A 16,922-nucleotide genomic window follows, 5' to 3' on the forward strand; every position below is an offset into this window, starting at 1 on the left:
GCTGCATTTGTGAGACTGACTGACAGAAGCGAGGCTGCCATATTGCGCCATCATCAGTAGGCGGTAGGTAAAGTGTCTTGCCCAAGGACACAACGACCAAGACAGAGAGAGCTGGGGGTCAAACCGGCAACCTTCCAGTTACAAGATGAGCTTCCCGACCCCCTGAACTACGGATGCCCTACATGACTGTCAGGACAACTTATGTATTGCAAGTATGCAGTACTGGACTCATCTCGGACGGGGATGAGTCTGCCTACAGGAGGGAGGTTTAACGTCTGGTGTCCTGGTGCAGCCACAACAACCTGGTGCTGAATGCCCAGAAGACAGTGGAGATTATTGTGGACTTCAGGAAGCACACAGCCCCACTCCCCCCCATCATCCTGACTGACACCCTCATCACCTCTGTGGACTCATTCCGCTTCCTGGGTACCACCATCACCCAGGACCTGAAGTGGGAGCCCACCATCACCTCCGTCATTAAGAAAGCCCAGCAGAGGATGTACTTCCTGAGGCAGCTGAAGAAATTCAACCTGCCAACACGGACGATGATGCAGTTCTACACTGCAATCATCGAGTCCATCCTCACCTCCTCCATCACCGTGTGGTACGCTGGAGCCACTATCAGGGACAAACAGAGACTGCAGCGTGTTGTGCGCTCTGCTGAGAAGGTGATTGGCTGCAGACTCCCATCTTTGCAGGACCTGTACACCTCCAGGACATTGCGGCGTGCAGCTCGGATCTCAGCTGACCCTTCTCACCCTGGACACAGTCTGTTTGACCTGCTCCCCTCAGGCAGGAGGCTCCGGTCCATTCGCACCAGAACCTCTCGCCATAAGAACAGTTTCTTCCCCTCTGCTGTTGAACACATGAACAATAACCGTATGACTGTTCCCGCTACTAACACATGACCCTACGCTGTGTTCACTGCATCATTCCATGATTGGCACTGATCACCACCTGCACTCATGTATATATCTTTCAACGTAGCACTCTTAATTCTTATTCTCATGTATATATCTCATGTATAGCTCATGCACATATCTTTCTACGTAGCACTTTTAATTCTTATCCCTACTTTTATTTTTTCATGTCTATTTAAGTGCTATTTATGACACTATGTTTGCACTGAAGCACCGCAGCAATTTCCTAATGTTGTAAACCTGCTCAACATTTGTCAATAAACCCCTTTCTGATTCTGATTCTGATTCTAAGAATAACTTGATGTTTCTGACTTTGCATTATGAATTTTTTACCCACTGACAAACATTTCAAGTTCTACTAAATTAAAAAACAATTTGTGGTAACCTGATTATGATTCAAAAAGAATAATTAACAACACTTCTTGTAATGGTGTTAAAATCAGCCCAGCTTTTATTTTAAAATGCAAAAAGTAAAAGAAAATCAGCCAACATACTGGACACATATAATTGTCAATAGAATTGTTTATTGTTCAGCACAATAAACAATTATACTGTCACCATTGTTACTGATATTGAAAGCTTATTGACAATTTGTCCAAGTAAAGAATGCCCTCCCACAAATGTCATGTGACAACCTCATTGGCTTACAGAATTGTGATGTCACACACATTTAGAATCTTACCACCACTGTGATCCTTTGATCCTTTGATCCTAAAACCTATAAATAGGGGTGAGACGCAAGAACTTTTAGTCCGTTATTCGCAGCATTTATGTGTGCAGCATTCAAACGTTCGCCAGAGAAGCCTTTTTTTGGATCCTTTTCAGAGTCACTGTTAACAGATTCCAACATGTCTCCAAGAAAACAGAAAAAAAGAGAAAACGTAAAGCCCAGCGCTCCTCTTTGCAATCGAGAAGACGATACTCAACTGCAGAAGATGTGCTTGGAAGAAATGCATGAGGAAAATCTCATGAACAATCACAATACGCGACACCCGCCCCAGCCAGAGTACACCAATTACATCTGGGAAAGTTTTTTTAAACAACGAACGGAGATTATCTTACTGAGAGAGCACTGTGAGAGAAGGACCGATGAAGTAGATAGACTGTTCAGACAGCTTCTTGATAAGGAAGATATTCAAAAGGAGAAAGAAATGGAACTCCTAGACATGCGGGGAAGGATCTTTGAGCTCCAAGCAGAGCTTAATAAAGTACAAGAAAAACCAACAGAAGAAATCCTCCAACAGAAGAAAAACGAGAAAGAGAGGGAAAAAAAGATTCAGGAGCTGCAAGTAAAGCTTGATCAAGCTCTGCAAAAAAATCAAGAACTCCTCCAAGAGAAGAAACAACTGGTCATAAAACTCCAAGGCGCTGAGATAAATCAAAAAGTGCTGAAAGGAAGGGTTGAGTTTCTTCGAAAGAAAGCGCAACAGACCATGAAAAAGGAAGATACGGATTGCAAGCTTCAGGACAGCGAGAAACACAAGGAAGCCTTGCAAATAAAGCTTGATGAAGCTCTGCAAAAAAATCAAGAACTCCTCCAAGAAAAAGAACAAATGGACATAAAGCAGCGCAAACTACAAGGCATGGAGGAAAAGTACAAAGGGCTTCAGGCAAAGCTTGATAAAACACTGAACAAAAATAAAGAGTTGCTTCAAGAAAAAAAGCAACTAGAAATTAAACAGAAAGAAATGGACTCCAAGCTTGAAGGCGTGGAGGAAAAGTACACCGCGCTGAAAATAAAGCTTGATAAAACAGTGCAAAGAAATAAGGATTTCCTACAAGACAAAGAACAGCATGACACGAAACAGAAAGATCTGGATTGTGAGCTTCAGAACATCAAGAAACACAACCAAGGTTTGCAAGTAATGCTTGATGAAGCTCTACAAAAAAATAAAGAAATCCTTGAAGAGAAAGAAAAACTGGACATAAACCAGAGAGGCATGCAGGAAAAATACAGAGCGCAGCAGGTAAAGCTTGATGAAACGCTGCACAAATATCAAGAGCTGCTTCAAGACAAAGAACAACGGAAAAGAAAGCAGAAAGAAGAAAAACAAATTCTCCAGGACTTTGAGAGGAAAAACCAACAGCTGCAAGACCGTTATAACAAACTGAACTCCAAAACAACTGAGCTGGAGGGGGAAAAGAAAAAAGTGCAAAGACAATGCTCAGAGATGCAGAGTAAGCTCAGTGACATGCTGAGAAAAAACACAGAACTGGAGAAACTTTCCAACAACTTGAAGTGCAAAAACACTGAGGTGCAGATGTTAAAGCAGCAACTAGAGAAAACTAACACAGACCTGCAGTGTACACTTCAAGAACTCGAGAGAAGTCAGCAGCTACAAGACACACACAACAAATTACAACAGAGTTATACAGAGATGCACGAGGCAAAGCTTATGCAGGAGGCCAAATGTAAAGAACTGAAAGAAAGGCTGGAAGAAAAACAAGCCAAATTAGAAGAAGTGGAGACAACATGCAGGAAACTTGAGAAGGAAAATACACAAACAATTGATGAGTTAAGAACCCTCGTCCTAGAGAAGAAAGTGCTGGTGGAAAAGATCGTGGAAAAGAAGAAAAAACGCTTCCGCTTCTTCTGGAGGAAGAGCACTCCTGCTTTTTCTACTTTTTCCACTTTTTCTTCTACTGATGTCACCCCGTCTTCCTCCTCCACCGTTGCATCGTAATTTTCACCTCTCCTGACACCTCTCCCTCCCCTATTTCCCTGTAACTCCCCCCCCCCCCCCTCTCTCTTTCACCCTCACCCCCCAACCAGTCCCGACAGTTGACTGCCCCCTCTAGAGCCTGGTTCTGTCATAGGTTTCTTCCTTTAAAGGGAGTTTTTCCTATCCACTGTCGCATCCAGTGCTTGCTCAGAGGGCATTGTTGGGGTTCTCTCACCTCTATCTCTTTCCTCCTTTCTATCCCTTTCCTTTACCCTCTTCTTTACCCCCCACCCCTCTCCTCCTTTTCTATTCCCCCACCTTTTCTATTTCCTTAATAATTGAATAATAAACACAATTGGCTACATTTTAAATGTGTCTGATCCACGTCTTCATTCAAGAATGAATTGTCTTTCTCACGGAGTCATGTGTATTTTGTGTTTTCCTCGGGCTGGTGATCCTCGCGGTCGTTCAGCCCCGGAGTCCAGAGTTTTAGTGTTTTAATCACATTTAGTGTTACGTTTTAGATCACCACAATAGGATATCCATAATTTAGGGTTCAGGCATTTGTTTTAGTTCAATATCGTATCATTCTATGATTGAGTAGTTTACAGAACCTTCAGTCAGCAGCAATAACTTCAATTCATTGACATTTGCAAGCAGCCAGAAGCCTGCTAGCAACTCTTTTTAAAGAGTCTAAATGGTGTCAGCAGATTTCCTTCAGTGAAATACCTCAAAATCAGAATTCTTGTTCAATCATGCATGTCATAGGCCCCACAAAGTGAAACCAGCTTCCAGAAACTTGGCACCACAGTTTGACTCAGCCCTAATATTTGATCCACACATCAGAAAATTTACCAAGTTTTTTTATGAAGTGGAAAATTGTTAGGTCAGATCCTACACATGGGACCTCACGACATCACAGTGTAAAACAAGGATTTTATGCCTAAAGCAGTATTCACACAGTCACTTTTCTTTAATAAAACTTTGCACCAGCTGTTTTGTCTAAGTAATGAAAGGGCTAAAAAGACTGCGTAGTTTTCCATGTGGACTATTGAAGTAGCTTTGTATGAGTCACAGTTCAAAATAATCCCCTGCAACCTTTTTCTGATTGGCTGCCTCTGGTAAACAGAACATGAGTGGGTGAGGCTTCTGGTCACAGCCAGAGTGAGATGACTATATTAGGGCTACCCTCTCTCTTTGACATCATACAGACCTAGGAGTAGAAAAAAACTGCAATTTCCTGAGCTGACTGAATTAAAAGCACATTCAGGAGCACTGACTGCAAATAACTGCAATGAGGCTTAAACAAATATATATTTAGGCTGTAAGACTACATGATGTGTTATATGTATGTTTAGGGAATCTAAACCTTCTTTAAACTTTTCTTTTTATTCTTGAAATCCATTTGTAACTGGAATCTCACTCCTATTACAAATAATTCTCTTGGAGTTAAACAAGTTCAGTATTAAGAAGAAAAAACAGTTTTACTGCCCCATATAAAAGTTAGATATTTGGGCTTGAGATGAGTAAAGTTAATAGAGAGTTAAAATAGAAACAATAAAAATGCACACCAGTGAAAGACTAAAAGTAAAGGAACAGAAGTAATAATGAAGACAACTGAGAGACCATAAAAGATGACATCACATGATGGCAAGCCTATAAAAAGGTGTCATACAAAATGAAGTCCAAAGTTAAAGTTACTATTAGATTAGGTCTCAATTATCTAACCAGATTTGCCCAGCTGAGGTTAAATATTGGCATTCTTTTTAAAAATGATTACATTATATATCTTCTTCAACATAATCAGCCTCGGGAGAGTAGGGTGGAACTAAATGTGGAGCAAAGAGTATCTAGGGTGAAGGGAGTATCTGCCATCAAACAAGAAGACAGCCGCATGTAACTACAACGGTGTTTTCTAGTTCACCTTACATGCATTAATTTAATAAGTGGTTAGCCTACTCAATGTAAATTACACATGAACAACATTAAGCTACTCACACAGAGTATAACGGCCATCATCATCCGTCATCATTTCTGCTACACTGGCAGGGCTAGGGGCCAGGCCTCTCCTCTTCGGGTTCTTGGGGGATGTTGCTAACTCCGGGTCCGATAACAGGCACCACACCCGCAGTAGATGTGCTCGGTGTGAGGTCTCGCAGCAAGCTATCAAATACGGTGCATTTCTGAGCTTCAAGTTTAAATGAAACTTGTGGGTTGGATCTATGTGGCAGAAGCTGTTGTCAGCATTTATCCCTGTGTGGTATAAATTTCTGGGTCTGAACTGTGATCTTATTTCCTGAGACAAACGATGTAAAAGCTCTGCTGCATTTGTGAGACTGACTGACAGAAGCGAGGCTGCCATATCGCGCCATCATCAGTAGGCGGTAGGTAAAGTGTCTTGCCCAAGGACACAACGACCAAGACAGAGAGAGCTGGGGGTCAAACCGGCAACCTTCCAGTTACAAGATGAGCTTCCCGACCCCCTGAACTACGGATGCCCTACATGACTGTCAGGACAACTTATGTATTGCAAGTATGCAGTACTGGACTCATCTCGGACGGGGATGAGTCTGCCTACAGGAGGGAGGTTTAACGTCTGGTGTCCTGGTGCAGCCACAACAACCTGGTGCTGAATGCCCATAGGACAGTGGAGATTATTGTGGACTTCAGGAAGCACACAGCCCCACTCCCCCCCATCATCCTGACTGACACCCTCATCACCTCTGTGGACTCATTCCGCTTCCTGGGTACCACCATCACCCAGGACCTGAAGTGGGAGCCCACCATCACCTCCGTCATTAAGAAAGCCCAGCAGAGGATGTACTTCCTGAGGCAGCTGAAGAAATTCAACCTGCCAACACGGACGATGATGCAGTTCTACACTGCAATCATCGAGTCCATCCTCACCTCCTCCATCACCGTGTGGTACGCTGGAGCCACTATCAGGGACAAACAGAGACTGCAGCGTGTTGTGCGCTCTGCTGAGAAGGTGATTGGCTGCAGACTCCCATCTTTGCAGGACCTGTACACCTCCAGGACATTGTGGCGTGCAGCTCGGATCTCAGCTGACCCTTCTCACCCTGGACACAGTCTGTTTGACCTGCTCCCCTCAGGCAGGAGGCTCCGGTCCATTCGCACCAGAACCTCTCGCCATAAGAACAGTTTCTTCCCCTCTGCTGTTGAACACATGAACAATAACCGTATGACTGTTCCCGCTACTAACACATGACCCTACGCTGTGTTCACTGCATCATTCCATGATTGGCACTGATCACCACCTGCACTCATGTATATATCTTTCAACGTAGCACTCTTAATTCTTATTCTCATGTATATATCTCATGTATAGCTCATGCACACATCTTTCTACGTAGCACTTTTAATTCTTATCCCTACTTTTATTTTTTCATGTCTATTTAAGTGCTATTTATGACACTATGTTTGCACTGAAGCACCGCAGCAATTTCCTAATGTTGTAAACCTGCTCAACATTTGTCAATAAACCCCTTTCTGATTCTGATTCTGATTCTAAGAATAACTTGATGTTTCTGACTTTGCATTATGAATTTTTTACCCACTGACAAACATTTCAAGTTCTACTAAATTAAAAAACAATTTGTGGTAACCTGATTATGATTCAAAAAGAATAATTAACAACACTTCTTGTAATGGTGTTAAAATCAGCCCAGCTTTTATTTTAAAATGCAAAAAGTAAAAGAAAATCAGCCAACATACTGGACACATATAATTGTCAATAGAATTGTTTATTGTTCAGCACAATAAACAATTATACTGTCACCATTGTTACTGATATTGAAAGCTTATTGACAATTTGTCCAAGTAAAGAATGCCCTCCCACAAATGTCATGTGACAACCTCATTGGCTTACAGAATTGTGATGTCACACACATTTAGAATCTTACCACCACTGTGATCCTTTGATCCTTTGATCCTAAAACCTATAAATAGGGGTGAGACGCAAGAACTTTTAGTCCGTTATTCGCAGCATTTATGTGTGCAGCATTCAAACGTTCGCCAGAGAAGCCTTTTTTTGGATCCTTTTCAGAGTCACTGTTAACAGATTCCAACATGTCTCCAAGAAAACAGAAAAAAAGAGAAAACGTAAAGCCCAGCGCTCCTCTTTGCAATCGAGAAGACGATACTCAACTGCAGAAGATGTGCTTGGAAGAAATGCATGAGGAAAATCTCATGAACAATCACAATACGCGACACCCGCCCCAGCCAGAGTACACCAATTACATCTGGGAAAGTTTTTTTAAACAACGAACGGAGATTATCTTACTGAGAGAGCACTGTGAGAGAAGGACCGATGAAGTAGATAGACTGTTCAGACAGCTTCTTGATAAGGAAGATATTCAAAAGGAGAAAGAAATGGAACTCCTAGACATGCGGGGAAGGATCTTTGAGCTCCAAGCAGAGCTTAATAAAGTACAAGAAAAACCAACAGAAGAAATCCTCCAACAGAAGAAAAACGAGAAAGAGAGGGAAAAAAAGATTCAGGAGCTGCAAGTAAAGCTTGATCAAGCTCTGCAAAAAAATCAAGAACTCCTCCAAGAGAAGAAACAACTGGTCATAAAACTCCAAGGCGCTGAGATAAATCAAAAAGTGCTGAAAGGAAGGGTTGAGTTTCTTCGAAAGAAAGCGCAACAGACCATGAAAAAGGAAGATACGGATTGCAAGCTTCAGGACAGCGAGAAACACAAGGAAGCCTTGCAAATAAAGCTTGATGAAGCTCTGCAAAAAAATCAAGAACTCCTCCAAGAAAAAGAACAAATGGACATAAAGCAGCGCAAACTACAAGGCATGGAGGAAAAGTACAAAGGGCTTCAGGCAAAGCTTGATAAAACACTGAACAAAAATAAAGAGTTGCTTCAAGAAAAAAAGCAACTAGAAATTAAACAGAAAGAAATGGACTCCAAGCTTGAAGGCGTGGAGGAAAAGTACACCGCGCTGAAAATAAAGCTTGATAAAACAGTGCAAAGAAATAAGGATTTCCTACAAGACAAAGAACAGCATGACACGAAACAGAAAGATCTGGATTGTGAGCTTCAGAACATCAAGAAACACAACCAAGGTTTGCAAGTAATGCTTGATGAAGCTCTACAAAAAAATAAAGAAATCCTTGAAGAGAAAGAAAAACTGGACATAAACCAGAGAGGCATGCAGGAAAAATACAGAGCGCAGCAGGTAAAGCTTGATGAAACGCTGCACAAATATCAAGAGCTGCTTCAAGACAAAGAACAACGGAAAAGAAAGCAGAAAGAAGAAAAACAAATTCTCCAGGACTTTGAGAGGAAAAACCAACAGCTGCAAGACCGTTATAACAAACTGAACTCCAAAACAACTGAGCTGGAGGGGGAAAAGAAAAAAGTGCAAAGACAATGCTCAGAGATGCAGAGTAAGCTCAGTGACATGCTGAGAAAAAACACAGAACTGGAGAAACTTTCCAACAACTTGAAGTGCAAAAACACTGAGGTGCAGATGTTAAAGCAGCAACTAGAGAAAACTAACACAGACCTGCAGTGTACACTTCAAGAACTCGAGAGAAGTCAGCAGCTACAAGACACACACAACAAATTACAACAGAGTTATACAGAGATGCACGAGGCAAAGCTTATGCAGGAGGCCAAATGTAAAGAACTGAAAGAAAGGCTGGAAGAAAAACAAGCCAAATTAGAAGAAGTGGAGACAACATGCAGGAAACTTGAGAAGGAAAATACACAAACAATTGATGAGTTAAGAACCCTCGTCCTAGAGAAGAAAGTGCTGGTGGAAAAGATCGTGGAAAAGAAGAAAAAACGCTTCCGCTTCTTCTGGAGGAAGAGCACTCCTGCTTTTTCTACTTTTTCCACTTTTTCTTCTACTGATGTCACCCCGTCTTCCTCCTCCACCGTTGCATCGTAATTTTCACCTCTCCTGACACCTCTCCCTCCCCTATTTCCCTGTAACTCCCCCCCCTCTCTCTCTTTCACCCTCACCCCCCAACCAGTCCCGACAGTTGACTGCCCCCTCTAGAGCCTGGTTCTGTCATAGGTTTCTTCCTTTAAAGGGAGTTTTTCCTATCCACTGTCGCATCCAGTGCTTGCTCAGAGGGCATTGTTGGGGTTCTCTCACCTCTATCTCTTTCCTCCTTTCTATCCCTTTCCTTTACCCTCTTCTTTACCCCCCACCCCTCTCCTCCTTTTCTATTCCCCCACCTTTTCTATTTCCTTAATAATTGAATAATAAACACAATTGGCTACATTTTAAATGTGTCTGATCCACGTCTTCATTCAAGAATGAATTGTCTTTCTCACGGAGTCATGTGTATTTTGTGTTTTCCTCGGGCTGGTGATCCTCGCGGTCGTTCAGCCCCGGAGTCCAGAGTTTTAGTGTTTTAATCACATTTAGTGTTACGTTTTAGATCACCACAATAGGATATCCATAATTTAGGGTTCAGGCATTTGTTTTAGTTCAATATCGTATCATTCTATGATTGAGTAGTTTACAGAACCTTCAGTCAGCAGCAATAACTTCAATTCATTGACATTTGCAAGCAGCCAGAAGCCTGCTAGCAACTCTTTTTAAAGAGTCTAAATGGTGTCAGCAGATTTCCTTCAGTGAAATACCTCAAAATCAGAATTCTTGTTCAATCATGCATGTCATAGGCCCCACAAAGTGAAACCAGCTTCCAGAAACTTGGCACCACAGTTTGACTCAGCCCTAATATTTGATCCACACATCAGAAAATTTACCAAGTTTTTTTATGAAGTGGAAAATTGTTAGGTCAGATCCTACACATGGGACCTCACGACATCACAGTGTAAAACAAGGATTTTATGCCTAAAGTAGTATTCACACAGTCACTTTTCTTTAATAAAACTTTGCACCAGCTGTTTTGTCTAAGTAATGAAAGGGCTAAAAAGACTGCGTAGTTTTCCATGTGGACTATTGAAGTAGCTTTGTATGAGTCACAGTTCAAAATAATCCCCTGCAACCTTTTTCTGATTGGCTGCCTCTGGTAAACAGAACATGAGTGGGTGAGGCTTCTGGTCACAGCCAGAGTGAGATGACTATATTAGGGCTACCCTCTCTCTTTGACATCATACAGACCTAGGAGTAGAAAAAAACTGCAATTTCCTGAGCTGACTGAATTAAAAGCACATTCAGGAGCACTGACTGCAAATAACTGCAATGAGGCTTAAACAAATATATATTTAGGCTGTAAGACTACATGATGTGTTATATGTATGTTTAGGGAATCTAAACCTTCTTTAAACTTTTCTTTTTATTCTTGAAATCCATTTGTAACTGGAATCTCACTCCTATTACAAATAATTCTCTTGGAGTTAAACAAGTTCAGTATTAAGAAGAAAAAACAGTTTTACTGCCCCATATAAAAGTTAGATATTTGGGCTTGAGATGAGTAAAGTTAATAGAGAGTTAAAATAGAAACAATAAAAATGCACACCAGTGAAAGACTAAAAGTAAAGGAACAGAAGTAATAATGAAGACAACTGAGAGACCATAAAAGATGACATCACATGATGGCAAGCCTATAAAAAGGTGTCATACAAAATGAAGTCCAAAGTTAAAGTTACTATTAGATTAGGTCTCAATTATCTAACCAGATTTGCCCAGCTGAGGTTAAATATTGGCATTCTTTTTAAAAATGATTACATTATATATCTTCTTCAACATAATCAGCCTCGGGAGAGTAGGGTGGAACTAAATGTGGAGCAAAGAGTATCTAGGGTGAAGGGAGTATCTGCCATCAAACAAGAAGACAGCCGCATGTAACTACAACGGTGTTTTCTAGTTCACCTTACATGCATTAATTTAATAAGTGGTTAGCCTACTCAATGTAAATTACACATGAACAACATTAAGCTACTCACACAGAGTATAACGGCCATCATCATCCGTCATCATTTCTGCTACACTGGCAGGGCTAGGGGCCAGGCCTCTCCTCTTCGGGTTCTTGGGGGATGTTGCTAACTCCGGGTCCGATAACAGGCACCACACCCGCAGTAGATGTGCTCGGTATGAGGTCTCGCAGCAAGCTATCAAATACGGTGCATTTCTGAGCTTCAAGTTTAAATGAAACTTGTGGGTTGGATCTATGTGGCAGAAGCTGTTGTCAGCATTTATCCCTGTGTGGTATAAATTTCTGGGTCTGAACTGTGATCTTATTTCCTGAGACAAACGATGTAAAAGCTCTGCTGCATTTGTGAGACTGACTGACAGAAGCGAGGCTGCCATATCGCGCCATCATCAGTAGGCGGTAGGTAAAGTGTCTTGCCCAAGGACACAACGACCAAGACAGAGAGAGCTGGGGGTCAAACCGGCAACCTTCCAGTTACAAGATGAGCTTCCCGACCCCCTGAACTACGGATGCCCTACATGACTGTCAGGACAACTTATGTATTGCAAGTATGCAGTACTGGACTCATCTCGGACGGGGATGAGTCTGCCTACAGGAGGGAGGTTTAACGTCTGGTGTCCTGGTGCAGCCACAACAACCTGGTGCTGAATGCCCATAGGACAGTGGAGATTATTGTGGACTTCAGGAAGCACACAGCCCCACTCCCCCCCATCATCCTGACTGACACCCTCATCACCTCTGTGGACTCATTCCGCTTCCTGGGTACCACCATCACCCAGGACCTGAAGTGGGAGCCCACCATCACCTCCGTCATTAAGAAAGCCCAGCAGAGGATGTACTTCCTGAGGCAGCTGAAGAAATTCAACCTGCCAACACGGACGATGATGCAGTTCTACACTGCAATCATCGAGTCCATCCTCACCTCCTCCATCACCGTGTGGTACGCTGGAGCCACTATCAGGGACAAACAGAGACTGCAGCGTGTTGTGCGCTCTGCTGAGAAGGTGATTGGCTGCAGACTCCCATCTTTGCAGGACCTGTACACCTCCAGGACATTGCGGCGTGCAGCTCGGATCTCAGCTGACCCTTCTCACCCTGGACACAGTCTGTTTGACCTGCTCCCCTCAGGCAGGAGGCTCCGGTCCATTCGCACCAGAACCTCTCGCCATAAGAACAGTTTCTTCCCCTCTGCTGTTGAACACATGAACAATAACCGTATGACTGTTCCCGCTACTAACACATGACCCTACGCTGTGTTCACTGCATCATTCCATGATTGGCACTGATCACCACCTGCACTCATGTATATATCTTTCAACGTAGCACTCTTAATTCTTATTCTCATGTATATATCTCATGTATAGCTCATGCACATATCTTTCTACGTAGCACTTTTAATTCTTATCCCTACTTTTATTTTTTCATGTCTATTTAAGTGCTATTTATGACACTATGTTTGCACTGAAGCACCGCAGCAATTTCCTAATGTTGTAAACCTGCTCAACATTTGTCAATAAACCCCTTTCTGATTCTGATTCTAAGAATAACTTGATGTTTCTGACTTTGCATTATGAATTTTTTACCCACTGACAAACATTTCAAGTTCTACTAAATTAAAAAACAATTTGTGGTAACCTGATTATGATTCAAAAAGAATAATTAACAACACTTCTTGTAATGGTGTTAAAATCAGCCCAGCTTTTATTTTAAAATGCAAAAAGTAAAAGAAAATCAGCCAACATACTGGACACATATAATTGTCAATAGAATTGTTTATTGTTCAGCACAATAAACAATTATACTGTCACCATTGTTACTGATATTGAAAGCTTATTGACAATTTGTCCAAGTAAAGAATGCCCTCCCACAAATGTCATGTGACAACCTCATTGGCTTACAGAATTGTGATGTCACACACATTTAGAATCTTACCACCACTGTGATCCTTTGATCCTAAAACCTATAAATAGGGGTGAGACGCAAGAACTTTTAGTCCGTTATTCGCAGCATTTATGTGTGCAGCATTCAAACGTTCGCCAGAGAAGCCTTTTTTTGGATCCTTTTCAGAGTCACTGTTAACAGATTCCAACATGTCTCCAAGAAAACAGAAAAAAAGAGAAAACGTAAAGCCCAGCGCTCCTCTTTGCAATCGAGAAGACGATACTCAACTGCAGAAGATGTGCTTGGAAGAAATGCATGAGGAAAATCTCATGAACAATCACAATACGCGACACCCGCCCCAGCCAGAGTACACCAATTACATCTGGGAAAGTTTTTTTAAACAACGAACGGAGATTATCTTACTGAGAGAGCACTGTGAGAGAAGGACCGATGAAGTAGATAGACTGTTCAGACAGCTTCTTGATAAGGAAGATATTCAAAAGGAGAAAGAAATGGAACTCCTAGACATGCGGGGAAGGATCTTTGAGCTCCAAGCAGAGCTTAATAAAGTACAAGAAAAACCAACAGAAGAAATCCTCCAACAGAAGAAAAACGAGAAAGAGAGGGAAAAAAAGATTCAGGAGCTGCAAGTAAAGCTTGATCAAGCTCTGCAAAAAAATCAAGAACTCCTCCAAGAGAAGAAACAACTGGTCATAAAACTCCAAGGCGCTGAGATAAATCAAAAAGTGCTGAAAGGAAGGGTTGAGTTTCTTCGAAAGAAAGCGCAACAGACCATGAAAAAGGAAGATACGGATTGCAAGCTTCAGGACAGCGAGAAACACAAGGAAGCCTTGCAAATAAAGCTTGATGAAGCTCTGCAAAAAAATCAAGAACTCCTCCAAGAAAAAGAACAAATGGACATAAAGCAGCGCAAACTACAAGGCATGGAGGAAAAGTACAAAGGGCTTCAGGCAAAGCTTGATAAAACACTGAACAAAAATAAAGAGTTGCTTCAAGAAAAAAAGCAACTAGAAATTAAACAGAAAGAAATGGACTCCAAGCTTGAAGGCGTGGAGGAAAAGTACACCGCGCTGAAAATAAAGCTTGATAAAACAGTGCAAAGAAATAAGGATTTCCTACAAGACAAAGAACAGCATGACACGAAACAGAAAGATCTGGATTGTGAGCTTCAGAACATCAAGAAACACAACCAAGGTTTGCAAGTAATGCTTGATGAAGCTCTACAAAAAAATAAAGAAATCCTTGAAGAGAAAGAAAAACTGGACATAAACCAGAGAGGCATGCAGGAAAAATACAGAGCGCAGCAGGTAAAGCTTGATGAAACGCTGCACAAATATCAAGAGCTGCTTCAAGACAAAGAACAACGGAAAATAAAGCAGAAAGAAGAAAAACAAATTCTCCAGGACTTTGAGAGGAAAAACCAACAGCTGCAAGACCGTTATAACAAACTGAACTCCAAAACAACTGAGCTGGAGGGGGAAAAGAAAAAAGTGCAAAGACAATGCTCAGAGATGCAGAGTAAGCTCAGTGACATGCTGAGAAAAAACACAGAACTGGAGAAACTTTCCAACAACTTGAAGTGCAAAAACACTGAGGTGCAGATGTTAAAGCAGCAACTAGAGAAAACTAACACAGACCTGCAGTGTACACTTCAAGAACTCGAGAGAAGTCAGCAGCTACAAGACACACACAACAAATTACAACAGAGTTATACAGAGATGCACGAGGCAAAGCTTATGCAGGAGGCCAAATGTAAAGAACTGAAAGAAAGGCTGGAAGAAAAACAAGCCAAATTAGAAGAAGTGGAGACAACATGCAGGAAACTTGAGAAGGAAAATACACAAACAATTGATGAGTTAAGAACCCTCGTCCTAGAGAAGAAAGTGCTGGTGGAAAAGATCGTGGAAAAGAAGAAAAAACGCTTCCGCTTCTTCTGGAGGAAGAGCACTCCTGCTTTTTCTACTTTTTCCACTTTTTCTTCTACTGATGTCACCCCGTCTTCCTCCTCCACCGTTGCATCGTAATTTTCACCTCTCCTGACACCTCTCCCTCCCCTATTTCCCTGTAACTCCCCCCCCCCTCTCTCTCTCTTTCACCCTCACCCCCCAACCAGTCCCGACAGTTGACTGCCCCCTCTAGAGCCTGGTTCTGTCATAGGTTTCTTCCTTTAAAGGGAGTTTTTCCTATCCACTGTCGCATCCAGTGCTTGCTCAGAGGGCATTGTTGGGGTTCTCTCACCTCTATCTCTTTCCTCCTTTCTATCCCTTTCCTTTACCCTCTTCTTTACCCCCCACCCCTCTCCTCCTTTTCTATTCCCCCACCTTTTCTATTTCCTTAATAATTGAATAATAAACACAATTGGCTACATTTTAAATGTGTCTGATCCACGTCTTCATTCAAGAATGAATTGTCTTTCTCACGGAGTCATGTGTATTTTGTGTTTTCCTCGGGCTGGTGATCCTCGCGGTCGTTCAGCCCCGGAGTCCAGAGTTTTAGTGTTTTAATCACATTTAGTGTTACGTTTTAGATCACCACAATAGGATATCCATAATTTAGGGTTCAGGCATTTGTTTTAGTTCAATATCGTATCATTCTATGATTGAGTAGTTTACAGAACCTTCAGTCAGCAGCAATAACTTCAATTCATTGACATTTGCAAGCATTCCTTTATACACAGCATTTCAGTCAGGTTGAGGTCTGGACTTCCATGCTGTAGATTTGCTGCTGTGCTTGGGGTCATTATCCTGTTGCATGGCCTAATTTAGGAGAAGCTTTAGCTGTCGGTCAGGTGGCCTCACATTTGACTCTAGAAAACTCTGGCATACAGAGGATTTCGTCAACTGCAAGGTGCCTATTCTCTTGTAGCTGCAGAACAAGCTTAAATCAAAAAATTATTCACTGCTACGAATCCTGGGATAGGGTGGGCCATGAAGGACACACCCGAACCATCCTTCAAATCCAGGTAAAAGGAGGAGGCATTTGTGGGTCACATTTGGAGCAGCCTTTGTCGCCTGGCTGTGATGTAATCGGCCATTAAAGGCAGCCTCTGAATCACAAAACAACCACAATGGACCAAAGTGCTGTACAGTACTGAAAATTTAAAAAAAATAAAAATATATCTACAAAAACATGATACTGAAATTTAAAAAAAAAAAAAAAAATCTACAATGTGCTGTACAGAAGATTAAATACATAAAAACAAATAGAAAGAAAAGCCACAGAAAAGGAAAAAAAAAAAAAACTTTGTACAAATAAATAAACAATAAAATCAAATCAGCTGTCACCAGGGTGTACCCTGGACTGGCGCAGGGCTAACACACAGACAACCAGTTGCACAATTTAGAGTTTCCACGCAATCACAGGAGAACGTGCAAACTCCACACAGAAAGACCCACAATTTCATACCATAAGGTCACCATTTGCCCAACAACTTCACAAAAGCTGGAGAATTTATTGCTGGACCATGTACTCTCATGTGCCAGTTAGGAGTAGAGAATTGGTTTTAGTTACAATGAAACCATTTCTCTTTTAACACATAAACAGTGTGGATGC

The sequence above is a fragment of the Diplotaxodon limnothrissa genome, linkage group LG2, assembly GCF_057381915.1.
Source record: "Diplotaxodon limnothrissa isolate DT_005_m linkage group LG2, D_limnothrissa_male_GT1.1, whole genome shotgun sequence".
In the NCBI taxonomy this organism is placed as follows: domain Eukaryota; kingdom Metazoa; phylum Chordata; class Actinopteri; order Cichliformes; family Cichlidae; genus Diplotaxodon; species Diplotaxodon limnothrissa.